This window comes from Doryrhamphus excisus, chromosome 2 (assembly GCF_030265055.1).
Source record: "Doryrhamphus excisus isolate RoL2022-K1 chromosome 2, RoL_Dexc_1.0, whole genome shotgun sequence".
Taxonomy (NCBI): domain Eukaryota; kingdom Metazoa; phylum Chordata; class Actinopteri; order Syngnathiformes; family Syngnathidae; genus Doryrhamphus; species Doryrhamphus excisus.
In genome coordinates, this window is record NC_080467.1 from 15,625,629 (window position 1) to 15,638,219 (window position 12,591).

The following is a 12,591-nucleotide window of genomic DNA, read 5'->3' on the forward strand; positions in this document are numbered from 1 at the left end:
ATTGTGCCGAAGGAACAACACGGATTCGGGGTGACGACCTTGTCTTAAGGGAATTGTGCACAACCGAGTGACATCTGTAAATATGGGAAATCTGGTAAACAAGCAACTATAGGTAAAGAAAAAAAAAAATGAGGAAAGCATGCATAAAAAAAAAACACTAATATGGGGAACTTTTGAGAACAAGAGAAAGTGAGTTAAACAAAATAGATAAGTGAGATTTTTGTTGGGAAAAATGGTGATAAGGGAAAACATCACATTGCATTGTTTAAAAGAAAAATAATTAATTGAGAGAAAATCAAAGAGCATTCAAGAATTTTGTTTAGGACATGGAATGTTTGGAAAAAAAAAATGAAAAAGGCTAAAAACCAATGAGGGCAGAGAGCACGGCTTGCAACTAAGACTTGTAATGATGATCGTTACATAGATGATGAAGATCTGCAACACACACTGACATGAAAAGAACAGACAAGACTTCTCAGAATAGGTCTTCCTTCTCTTTCTCCTACAGTGCCTCAGTGTCTCAGAGTGGACCATGATCTTGATCGCACACCTCCACCCTTGCTCTGCCAACAACCTGACAACAACATCCTGATACAACAACATGCACAATGAGTCCAATATCATCAGCCATGCCATTATGTCCAGTTTCATCTTCACCAAGACCTAAAGAAGATTCATCAAATGAACTGTGTTCTAACTGCAAACGATCCCTTCCAGACATGCATTGTCACTCGTATCCAAACAGATGCTTAGGAAGTATCTTGTGAATGACGGTGGAGACCATGAGTGGGACAATGGTGTAAGGAAGGCGTGTGGGGAGGCCATAACAGCCCTGCTTGTGTTTAGTGAAGTTGTCCCACTTTCCCTGACGACTGAGGAGTTCTGAAGACGTTTGCTGACATGGTGTTCACGGTGACGACAATCACATCACCAGCCACTAAAACGGAATGTGGCTGACTTAGAACTGGATGTATCGCACCTTTGATGCAAGGACAAGCCATGTACCAGAATCAATGGGTGGCAACAAATGGCCACCTGCAAGGAGGACATCCAGAGAAGAGACTGGGACAGCAATATGACCCTGGCATGTGCAGCAAAGGAGACTTTGGACCAAAGACTTGATGGAGGACTTTCTTAAACATGGTGGAAGGAAGCAAGGAGGTGGGGCGTGATGGGATCATGCCTACTCTGACTCATCTGATGCCAAGGATGATACTGAAGTTGACAGTAACACACACACACACATACACATCTATATGCCCTGTCCTTTTCTTCCTTTTGTTTAGAGTCTTGGCTTAAATCAGCCCCTCTTGCTGATAACTATGTAGGATATGATCTACTTCTCTCTTTTAGAATATGCTATAAGACGACTTAGTAAGGTCATTTCTTTTCCTTTCGACTCTGATGAAACACACTCACTAAGAGTGACAAATTCCTAACCTCTCCAAAGTTGAATGGCAATTATGTTAACTTCGTTGGCCAATCAGGTGAAGTGGACCAAAGACAAGTCACCATTGGATTGGAAGAGAAAATTCATCTTCAAAAATTAAGTTTGTTGGCATATGGTGCAAAGGACCAAATGGCCTATTTTCTAATTCAGATGGAGGTGAAGGTGTAAAAACTGACACTGACCCTGATGTTCACACTTTGGTGAAGCAAGATGCCAATCAGCTGTATGCATATCAAAGGAAGATGCAAACTGGTGACATGAGTGCTCAACTGGTGGAGGAGGTTAAGAATGTACTTTCACGCACGCACGCACACACACACACACACACACACACACACACACACACACACACACACACACACACACACATACAATTAATGCAAATTGATGCTCTGCAAGGTCTTCAATGCACATCATACCTTTCTATGGTGATGAGAAATTTGATAAAAGATATTGACATAGGGATAGCTGTTAGGGGAATGTTTATCTCACAAATATTTTGTTCTGGGCATAAGTGCTGCCTTGATGCACATTTGGGTTACTCAGGTACCATTTTTTTTGACGTCAATGATTCCATTCCTCATGGGTCTCTATCTAAAAGAGACACAGTGACAAATGGAATATTGTGGGCCTTTCTTTTTTGTACAAGCATGCTATTTTACATTTGATTGGGAATGCAAAAACAATTTGTTAATTTATTACAGTCCGCAATTGGATTTTTTGAAAAGTGTTTTCGGCAAAACTACACTCAGAAAGGACTGTCCAGCTGGTTTTTCATTGTTGTGTTGTCTTGTTTGTCTGTGTGAGTGAATGTGAGGCTGAAGCCATCCCCGACCATCACTTTGGAAAAAGGAAACAAATGTATTGCAATACAGAACAAACCCAATGATTAGTTTACTAATAGACACATGCAAAGAACATATTAGGCTGTTCTGCTCTTTTAGCATCAATAGGCATAAATTAAATCTGCTAAAATGTAGATAGTTCAGAACCTTCATCTAAAAATTAGCTATTCCGAAAAAGGCCTTGTAAATTAGGACAATCCGACTTTCAAAGGAACTTGGACCTTTTAAGTGTTGCAAATGACATCCTGACATGACGACTATGAGTGCAACACACCGACAGCAGGGTTCTTCATGGGGGACAGTGGACTGTGACTAAAATTTAAATTGACTGAAATTTAAATGTAATTGTTCTTTCAGGGTTGTTCTTGTGTTGTGGAGAGACATCAATTACTATGAACCATTCCAGCCTAACCTTCATTGTTCCACATTAGGAAAGCACATTCTCCTGGAGGAGGAGAAGACATGTCATATATGGCCGAAACGTGACATCTTTTTTGTTTAAAACTGTTTAACAGTACTAACATGTACTAACATTAACACTGTAACACTTGAAGTCATTCACACACCTAGCAGGGTGTGTCATCATTAACTTCAGTTTGTTCCACAGGACACTTCTTCAGGATCCAGAGTTTGAATTGTTGAACTTTGTTTGATGTGTCCTGCTTCACAGATTACTGTTTGCAGATGTATAAAAAAATATATATATAACGTCATTTGATTTTACAGGGAACTGCCAATGCTTTTGGAAGTTGACACATGGGAAATACATGTGTCAAAAGGGGGGAGAATATCATTTTGTTGAGTAATCATTGTTAACAATTGGACATGATATATATATATTTTTTTTGCTAGAATTGGTTTCTCCAAAACCAAAGTGAGTGAAACAAAGGTAGGTATGAGTTCCAACATTAGAGGTTGATAATGATCAGTGATCAGCAGTAGTAATGACACTCCATGGATTGTACAACACGCTGCAGACTTTGGTAAGTTACTGTATCTTGTTTTTTCTTTACTATATTACTGTATTTGGTACTTTGCCTTCCATAGTGCCAATGGTCATGTTAATGAGAGCAAATGGTCCATTGAAACCCAAATTTCCAGCTGTGATCAAGGAACACTACTACAGTGTGACAATGTCCATCTTAATGCAAATTCAGACCAGATGGTGTGTTGGTTTAAATTCAGTGAAACCTTGTGTTGTTTGGCAAAAACTTAAATGCAGAGCTGGATGTTAAAATTAAAGTTAAAATAGATATTGGTGGCATGATGGCAGAGTGGTTAGCACTGCTGTCTCACAGCAAGAAGGTTTGAGAACCTTTCTGTGTGGAGTTTCATGTACTCCTCATGCTTACGCAGGCTTTCTCCTGACGATTAGAAAATTTTAAGGCTCAATTGCAATCAACGTCAATGGCCAAAATATGAACAAAGTGTTGGTATTCAGTCAGACACTACATGATGGTTGCCTACTGCTCTTAGGTTGCCTACTGCTCTTGAGATTAGCGAGATTAGTCATGTGCAGAGAACACATCTGACATGTATCACGTAGATGTAAAATGTTGTGTTGCTCATTCATTTCTTTCTATGTTCTTGGTGGGTGTCGAGTGACCTGACATCTGTTGGCCCTGGGGGCCATAGAGAGGACGTGTTGGAGTTCCAGCAGAGGGAAGACTCCACTGTCAGCGTGGTCATATGAGAGACCTGCACACAGATCGGTCAAGGCAGAAAGACACTACCTGAACACTAGAGGACTACAACTACAACGACAACCAGAACGGAAGAAATGTCCATGACGCACTCAACCTTCTCGACTGCGTGTTTGGATGGAGTTCACGAGTTTGCACCGCAAGCTCCGGCAACCGAAGAACAAGTGCTTCAATCAAGAGGATTGGCTGGCTGACTGACTGATTGAATACAACACAATAGAACAACAGCAAACCATCAACAGAGGCACAAGGACATAATTTGGATTCTCATTGGGATCGCGGGTAGGCTGGAGCCTATCCCGGTTGACTTTGGGCAAGAGGATGCACAGACTGCCAACCAATCACATGGCAGACACCAAATATCAAATTGAACTGACTGTCGATCAACACCTCCACCATCTATCGCAACAATTGAACACATTATAATACGGTTTTCCACATTCCTAACTTTCATGATAATTAATTTACTGACAACCCTGATCTGATGTTTGTTTATCTGTAAATGTACTGTAATTCGTGATTAATTAATAATCAAAAGGGAGGAGTGTGATGGGAAAATTTATATTTCACAGGTATAACATAGTTTACACATTGTTTGAATTACTTTACGGCCTTTTGTGGAGCTTCAACATTTGCATCCGGGCACATCCTGCTGTCCCTTCAAAGATGGTGGCACAGCAGGAGGCTATCTGTAACCTGGGGTTAGGGGCAGTGTCGGAGGAGGTCATTCTTTGATCAAAGCTTTACCTTCATGGGACAAGGGGACATCAAGAGGTCCCACCAAATGGTTGACCCTAGGAGGTTGTCTCGCATGGGTGTGACAAACCGTGCCAGAAGATTGGGTGTGTAGACTAACCCCCATACATGAGGGTGGCATCGGGGGAGTGACAAGAAAGTCTCTTTTCTCTTGTAATGTAATTCATTTGCATGCTATGGAGTATAAAAGTTCCCGCCAAGAGGCCATTCTTGGCCAGACACCTACAGACCGCCATGCATACTGTGTGTTGTCTGACCCCTTTGTTTTGCAAAGGTAATAAAAACTGCCAGAGCTATGTATTTATTTCAGGCATTCTCTATCCTACTTAGGATGATAGAAATTTTTTCCACAACAGCTTATTAAATCCTACCCCTCCATCTGGTACTTTTACAATCAGTAACTGTTACATTTGTTCACTTCCTGCTTTCTATAACACAGTTTTTTTTTTTTTAATAATGTACCTTGTACCGAAGTACGAGGTGATATGACCATCCAATGACATAATGTGTACCATAGTAAGTGTCAATATAGTGATATATATAGCACATCATGACTGGTTCAAGACTCTTCATCCTTGTATTTAGCAAACATCAACTGCTTGTATTGTTTCTTGAATTGGCTCATCGTTGTGCATTGTTTGAGGTCCTTACTCAATCCATTCCATAGTTTGATTCCACATACTGAAATGCTATGGCTTTTTAACGTAGTCCTAGCATATAAGTGTTTCAAACGTACTTCTTCCCTGAGATCATATTTCTCCTCTCTTGTAGAGAAGTATTGGATGACATTTTTAGCTAATTGGTTGTTTTTAGCCTTATGCATTATTTTAGCTGTTTGAAGATTAACTATATCAGCAAGTTGAAGTATTTGTGATTTTAGAAATAAGGAGTTAGTATGTTCTCTGTAGGCGGCATTATGAATTATCCTTACTGACCTTTTTTGCAGTACATTTAGCGAGTGAAGATTGCTTTTATAGTTATTAGCCCATATTTCCACACAATAAGTAAGATATGGTAGAACCAGAAAGCAATAAAGAGTGTGGAGTGATTTCTGATTGAGAACAAATTTTGCTTTGTTCAATACTGAAATATTTCTGGCCACCTTATGTTGTATATTTGTAATATGAGGTATGCTTTTTCCACTTTACAGACCTACAAATGTAATTAGAATGTTGTATTCTTGTGTTAAACGATGGCAAAGTTTCAGATAATGAGGATTGCGCTTTACGAAGTGAGCCCTGAAAGAAGTTCAGGATGGCTCAAAACGCTTGGTTTCAGAGGGCGTTGAAAAACTGTTCTTTTGTGATGTCACAGAGGAGCGGGCTTCCTTATCGGTACGCTTTCTTCCGTCCCTCGAGCTGTGCTTCTCTCTTTATGAGGCAAGCTCAAGCAGAAGTTATTGTAGTTGGTGATTCCCAGCAAGGGAAAAATATTTACATCCTTAAATTGATTTTGGGCCCAAAGTTGGAAACAGTGAAAAAGAAGCCAAATCAATGAAAGAAAAATTACTCTTTCTATATTCCAGTGGTGTGCAGCCAGGCCAACAACTGTGAACGTGACAGGTTGAGTCCTGTGTGGATGCGTGTGCGGGTGTGTGGGCTCAGGTTGACGAGGTTGACTTCTGGAATAGCCATGCTGCGCCGTGCTGAAGCGGATGTTGTTGACAGAAACGGCGTCCAGTGTGAGACGCTTATGTCCTCTACCCACGCTTCTCGCACATTAACACTGTACCATTTTTAGCATTCACAGGAAATATGTCAAACCACAACAGCGACAGACGCTCATTGTCTTCTGTCTGACTCATCTGTTCCTTATTTGGTATTTGGTCGTTCTGCATTAACTTAATTTAGTTATGATTTAGATGTGATTGATGACAGCATGGTGATGTTGTGGTTTAGCAAGTTTGTCACACAGTCAGCAGAACCGGGCTCATTATTAAACTTCAAAGAATCTATGCGGATAACAGTGCCATCTAGTGGTAATGTCCAGTTAGAATAGAAGTACAGCATGAATGAGAGTTTAAATTTGGCGTCATCTAGTGGACATTTGATACTACTGCACTTAACTGAACGTCAGCCTACTTAGAAAAAAACACAAACCATAAATGAACAAATATAAAACACAGTCAGTGATTATAAATAGAGAGGTTGCCGAGTGGTTAGCGCCCAGGCTACACAGCTAGGAGACCCGGGTCCGATTCCACTTGTGTGGAGTTTGCATGTTCTCCCCGGTTTCTTCCCACATTCCAAAAACATGTACATATGTTAGGTTAATTGGCGATTAGCATAATTGTGGTGTGAATGGTTGTTTCTCTTTATGTGCCCTGTGATTGGCTGGAGCAGGGCCTCTCACCCAAAGACAGCTGGGATAGGCTCCAGCACCTCCAGACCCTCGTGAGGATAAGCGGTAGAAAATGAATGAAGATTCTTGAGTGATCTTGAATGATTCGGAATCAAACACATCACAAACAGGAAAACCAGCTAACTTATTTAATGTAACTATACTGTATATAAATCAAACAATATAAGGCAATGCAAAAATGTACTTGACATAACAGACATATTATATTTTATTACATATAATTGTCCAAAATAAAGTAAATAATAACAATAATAATTAAGATTAAGATATGCCTTTATTCGACCCTCAGTGGGGAAATTTGTATTGCACAGCAGCAAGAGTACAGAGTCAGTTAAGCAGTAGAAAATACACAATATAGAAAAATAAACAATATAAACAACCCAAGTATTAACAAAATCAACAGTTTTTCCCAGAGTTATATATGTATTGTATATAATAATAATAATAATAATGATGATGAATGGTTAATGGTTATAATGGTAATAATGGCTAGGAGAACCAAGTTCGATCCCACCCTCGGCCATCTCTGTGTGGAGTTCGCATGGGATAGGCTCCAGCACCTCCGCGACCCTTGTGAGGATAAGCGGTAGAAAATGAATGAATGAATGAATAATAATAATAATAATAATAATAATAATAATAATAATAATAATAATAATAATAATAATAATAATAATAATAATAATAATAATAATAATAATAATAATAATAATAATAATAATAATAATAATAATAATAATAATAATAATATAATAACATAATAGCAATAACAATACTACTACTACTACGACTACTACTACTACTACTACTACTAATAATAATAATAATTAATGGTTAATGTTATAATGGTAATAATGGCTAGGAGAACCAAGTTCGATCCCACCCTCGGCCATCTCTGTGTGGAGTTCGCATGGGATAAGCTCCAGCACCCCCGCAACCCTTCTGAGGATAAGCGGTAGAAAATGAATAATGATAATAATAGTATTATTATTATTATTATTATTATCATTATTATTAATAACAATAATAATAATAATAATAATAATAATAATAATGTCATGAAACATGTCAATTTATGATACTCCACACCCTATAATATGCATTCTTCCCATTATTAAATACATTACATAACAAAACATGCAGTTACACAACATCACATCTTGACAAAGCATCATCCTGCTAGAAAATATTGAGTTGTAAGACAGCGCCCTCTGCTGAATTCATAGCTGCAGCACTTTTTCCCCCCTGCAGATAGCGCCATCCAACCACTTTCTGTTTAAGTTCCCAGTAAAATCAATTAGAAACCCCAAGACTGGATATAGGCCCACTTTAGCTCCAGGACCTTAACGTGCTTGTAAGTTTGTAATTGTATTTGTATAAGTGTATAAAAAATCCTTCCATGTTGGAGCGAGGCCACACACGGATAGCAGACATATTCAGTACATGTGGCAGTCTTTACTTCTGCTGACTGTTCTCATTTAAGAGAGTATATTTAGCTCTCGCTCTCTCATCTCAACCACCGAAGGCACCGTGACAGGATCTCTGGCACCTTTACTGGAAACATTTTGTCATTTCTTTTTTGTCAAAGAAAAGAATCACGCAACTGTTATGATGACAAACACATTATGCAACATGGGAGCACTAATCAGAAGTGGTAAGTTTTAACCCTTAAATGCACGAGTGACTAGACCCTACACTCTTCCATAAATGGGTCAAAAATGACCCATACTAGAATCAATGCGTTTTTATGCCAATTTTGCCATTTTGGTTAGGAATAATCACTTAATAATCACTATGATATTTAGTATTATATTTAGGACCACACAAGAATGATTTCATGTCAGAAACATCTTCATTTTTCACTTTTTTTCATCTTTGAAAAAGAAAATGACCCCGTACAAAACAATAGAAAATAAGAGGATCCATTGTGTGTTGCATAAAGGGAAGTTAAAAATGTGAATGGCATGATATCAAAAACAGGTTTTTTGAGGAATACCTGGAATATGAAATGATAACAATTTTTCATTATGAAGATATTTCAAGAAAACAACCTGACCAGGTCATTTTTGACCCACTTATGGAAGGTTGGGGTTGTAACACAAAAACTAAAATTTCTTAAAATGTATAAAAGATGTTTTTTGAGGAATACCCCCCCCCCCCCAAAAAAAATGCATTTATTAAAAACACAATTTTTAAAAACTTCGCTTTGGTTCCAATTTTCTACAAGAAAAGCTCTGATAAAACATTCCACTGTTCTCAAATATCTTAATTTTTATTTTTCTGCACAAAATAAGATGAAAAATAAATAAACAAATCAAGAATAAAGAAAATCAATCAATCAGTAATAAATAAATAAATATAATAATAATAATAAAACGGCAAATAATAAAAACTTAAGAAACCACATATAGTTGGTGGGTAGACAAATAGTTTGTTTTCAGATTAAAATGAACAAAGCATTATTAGAGCCCTGTAGACATGACAAAACACGACTATAGTCACATTTATACTCTTTTTATTTACAACATATTGCGCAACTGCAGGGTCTTACACATGCTAACTCGCAAACTAGAGAGCTAGCGACCTAAACGGTAGCCTTCAAGTTATTTCCTTTAAACTTAAATAGCCAAAAACTTACCACTTCCACACGTATAGGGAGGATAACTATTAACAGTTATTTAACCTTTAACATGAACATTAATCAAACGTAATAATTTTTTCTGGGTACATGATACCATACAGCATCCATATCAAACTTGCGCGGGCCGCACTAACATTAAACTTTCATATCAAGGCGGGGGCCTCAAACTAGTGTCCTGCGGGCCACATTTGGCCCCTGCTGTAAAATAAAGTCTGACTTGCCTGCTTATGTAATTATTAATGAAAGAACAAAAAAGTTATGATGTCAGTCTCTGACATTTGCAAGCAAATGTTGAGGTGCGTTTGAAGGGAACATCCAAACCTCAGATGACAAAGCCAGTCGGAAATGCCCACTCACATAAGAAGGAGGATGTTAACATGATGTTCCAGTAAAACATTGCATGTGTGCACCAAAACAAGCTCATTTTTTTAGCAACTACATGTACAGTATATTCAAACAGCTACTTCAAATATGGGATAGTAGTTTTAATTGTAGTAGTCCTCTACGCCTCCTACCTGGCAGCATCCTTCTATAAAAATATTCACTATCTCTCCTCTGGACATGTCCCAACCATGTCAGTCTGGCCTCTCTGACTTTATCTCCAAGGCCTCTAACATGTAATGTCCCTCTGATGTACTTGTTCCTGATCCTATCCATCCTGGTCACTCCCAATGAGAACCTCACCACAGTTTTGTATATCCTTTCCTTTCATTTTAGCTGAAACTCTGCTATCACACATAACTCCTGACACTTTTCTCCACCATTCTTCATATCCCCACATTAGTTAGTACATTTCATGATCGTTTTCGGGTATTTGTGTCATTACATGGCTGGTGGACCCAAGCGCCTGAATGAATCAGCTTTGAAATGCTTTGCTGGGATTAAATGCATTGTGGGAAGAAGTTAAAATAGTTTTTTTTAATCAAAAATTTGCATTGGTATTTGTATTGTATATTTCTTAGCTACCCTTTGCGGGTCAAGTTGCTGTGTTATGAGTTTGGCATTCTTTGTATGAGGGACACAGTGATGCAGACTGCTATATTATGGGTTGACAAGAGTGTTGTCAGTATTTTCACAGCTAATGATTGGCTCCTGTCAAATATGGTGCCACAATATGCCATTTTATGACGCAAGCATGTGGGACTGTACAAATCTGTTTTTCTCTCTAAATTTTATATGATATGTCTTAAACAAATGACGCTGCCACATCATGTTTTTGAGAACAATAATGTCTTTTTTGAAGGTAAACGCAACCTTAAATGTTCATTAAATAAGCTCTGCTTCTTCCAACTCCTATTTGGACATGTGAGCATGTTTGACACAAACAAACCACAACCATAACCAATGTTTGCAGTTTTAGTCGTAATAATGAGACCATGGTACATTGAAAACACCAGCAAGACAAAGTGTATCCTTCCAAAATCCACATTGAAAGGTTGGATATTTTATAAATAAAGAGCCAAAAGTGAGATGGTTTGAGTGTAGATCAGCTGAATAAATAAAGGTTCGTCATCCGAAAAATTTTGAGAAGTGCCAGACCACTTTATGTTGTTAAATTAGCACTTCGAGGAAGAGGTTACAGGAACTACAAAGTCACATTATCAAGGATTTCTTATATTTCTTAGTCATGCTTATTTATGTTTTCATTCTTTCAGCAAGTTTGAGAAGGTTGCTGTAGGTCACACTGGCGGGGCTTTAGGTAGGAAGTGCCCATATAAGGTCGTCCTTGGCCATGCAACCGGGCGTGTCAGCCTTGACTGTGGTGATCTGTAATTACACGAGGTTGGTCCAATGAGAGCCACATGAGTGTTAGTTCGGAACTAGAAACTTTTCTTAAAATGTTTCAAATTAGAGCAGAATTGCACGTGTATAAACATGTAATTACATGTTCACGTATGTAAAAGGAAGACTGTGTTTAAAATGTATACAAGCTTGCATAATGTGTGCCTGGACACAAGAACACACACACACTTGGGCAGTATAGCAGAATACTGTGAAATCATTGTTTTTTAAAAAAAGCCTTTCGCTACTCTGTTGATGCATAAAACACTACAAAAACGTTGCAGTTGGAAAAAATTAGTGTACATTTCAGCCAAAAAATTATCTCTTATGTGAAAAAGGACCATAGAAAACCTTCTAAATACAGGTTTAAACCTTTTTAGAGCCTTTTGGACATGAAATAGCACCCCTATAGTCACCTTTCCACTCGTATTATCCAATATAGTGGACATAAAGAGTAAATAAGTTATTGCTCTGGTGCTAGGGTTCGAACTGGAAGCGACGTCAGCCGTTCTGAGGTGCATTTTTGGGCTACGGCCACAACAGTAGCTTGTGTTGCGGATTATTGTTTCTGTTGTGAGATCATTCAAACATGCAAGAAAAACCTGTTGTTCCTGCAATCAAGTCTGGTGCTTGTGTGTTACAGTAAGATTTCTTTAGAATACGCCTTATTTTCAATGTCTTTAAATGTGTCTTCCGAATGCCTTATATTTGTATTTTAGTTAATTTAAACATTTTTGTGATTAAAAAATGCATATTTGGCTAATAATAAGCCAGCAGGTATATTATGATAAAGTTGACTGGAAAAAAACATGCAAGCATTGTGAGAATGTGCAAACTTATTTATAGTCAGGTGTGAGTTGTATATCAAACTATGTATATCAATATTTTTAAATGTCCATTCATACTGATTGACATGAACCAAGGAGTGAACATTCCACTTGGGACAAACTGGGCTTTTGACAACTTTAAGCTGCTTCTGCCATTCAGTGATTTGGAATGAGATTGGGAGTTTGGTGAACTCGGCTTGTTAGACTGACTGGCTTGTTATCTAAA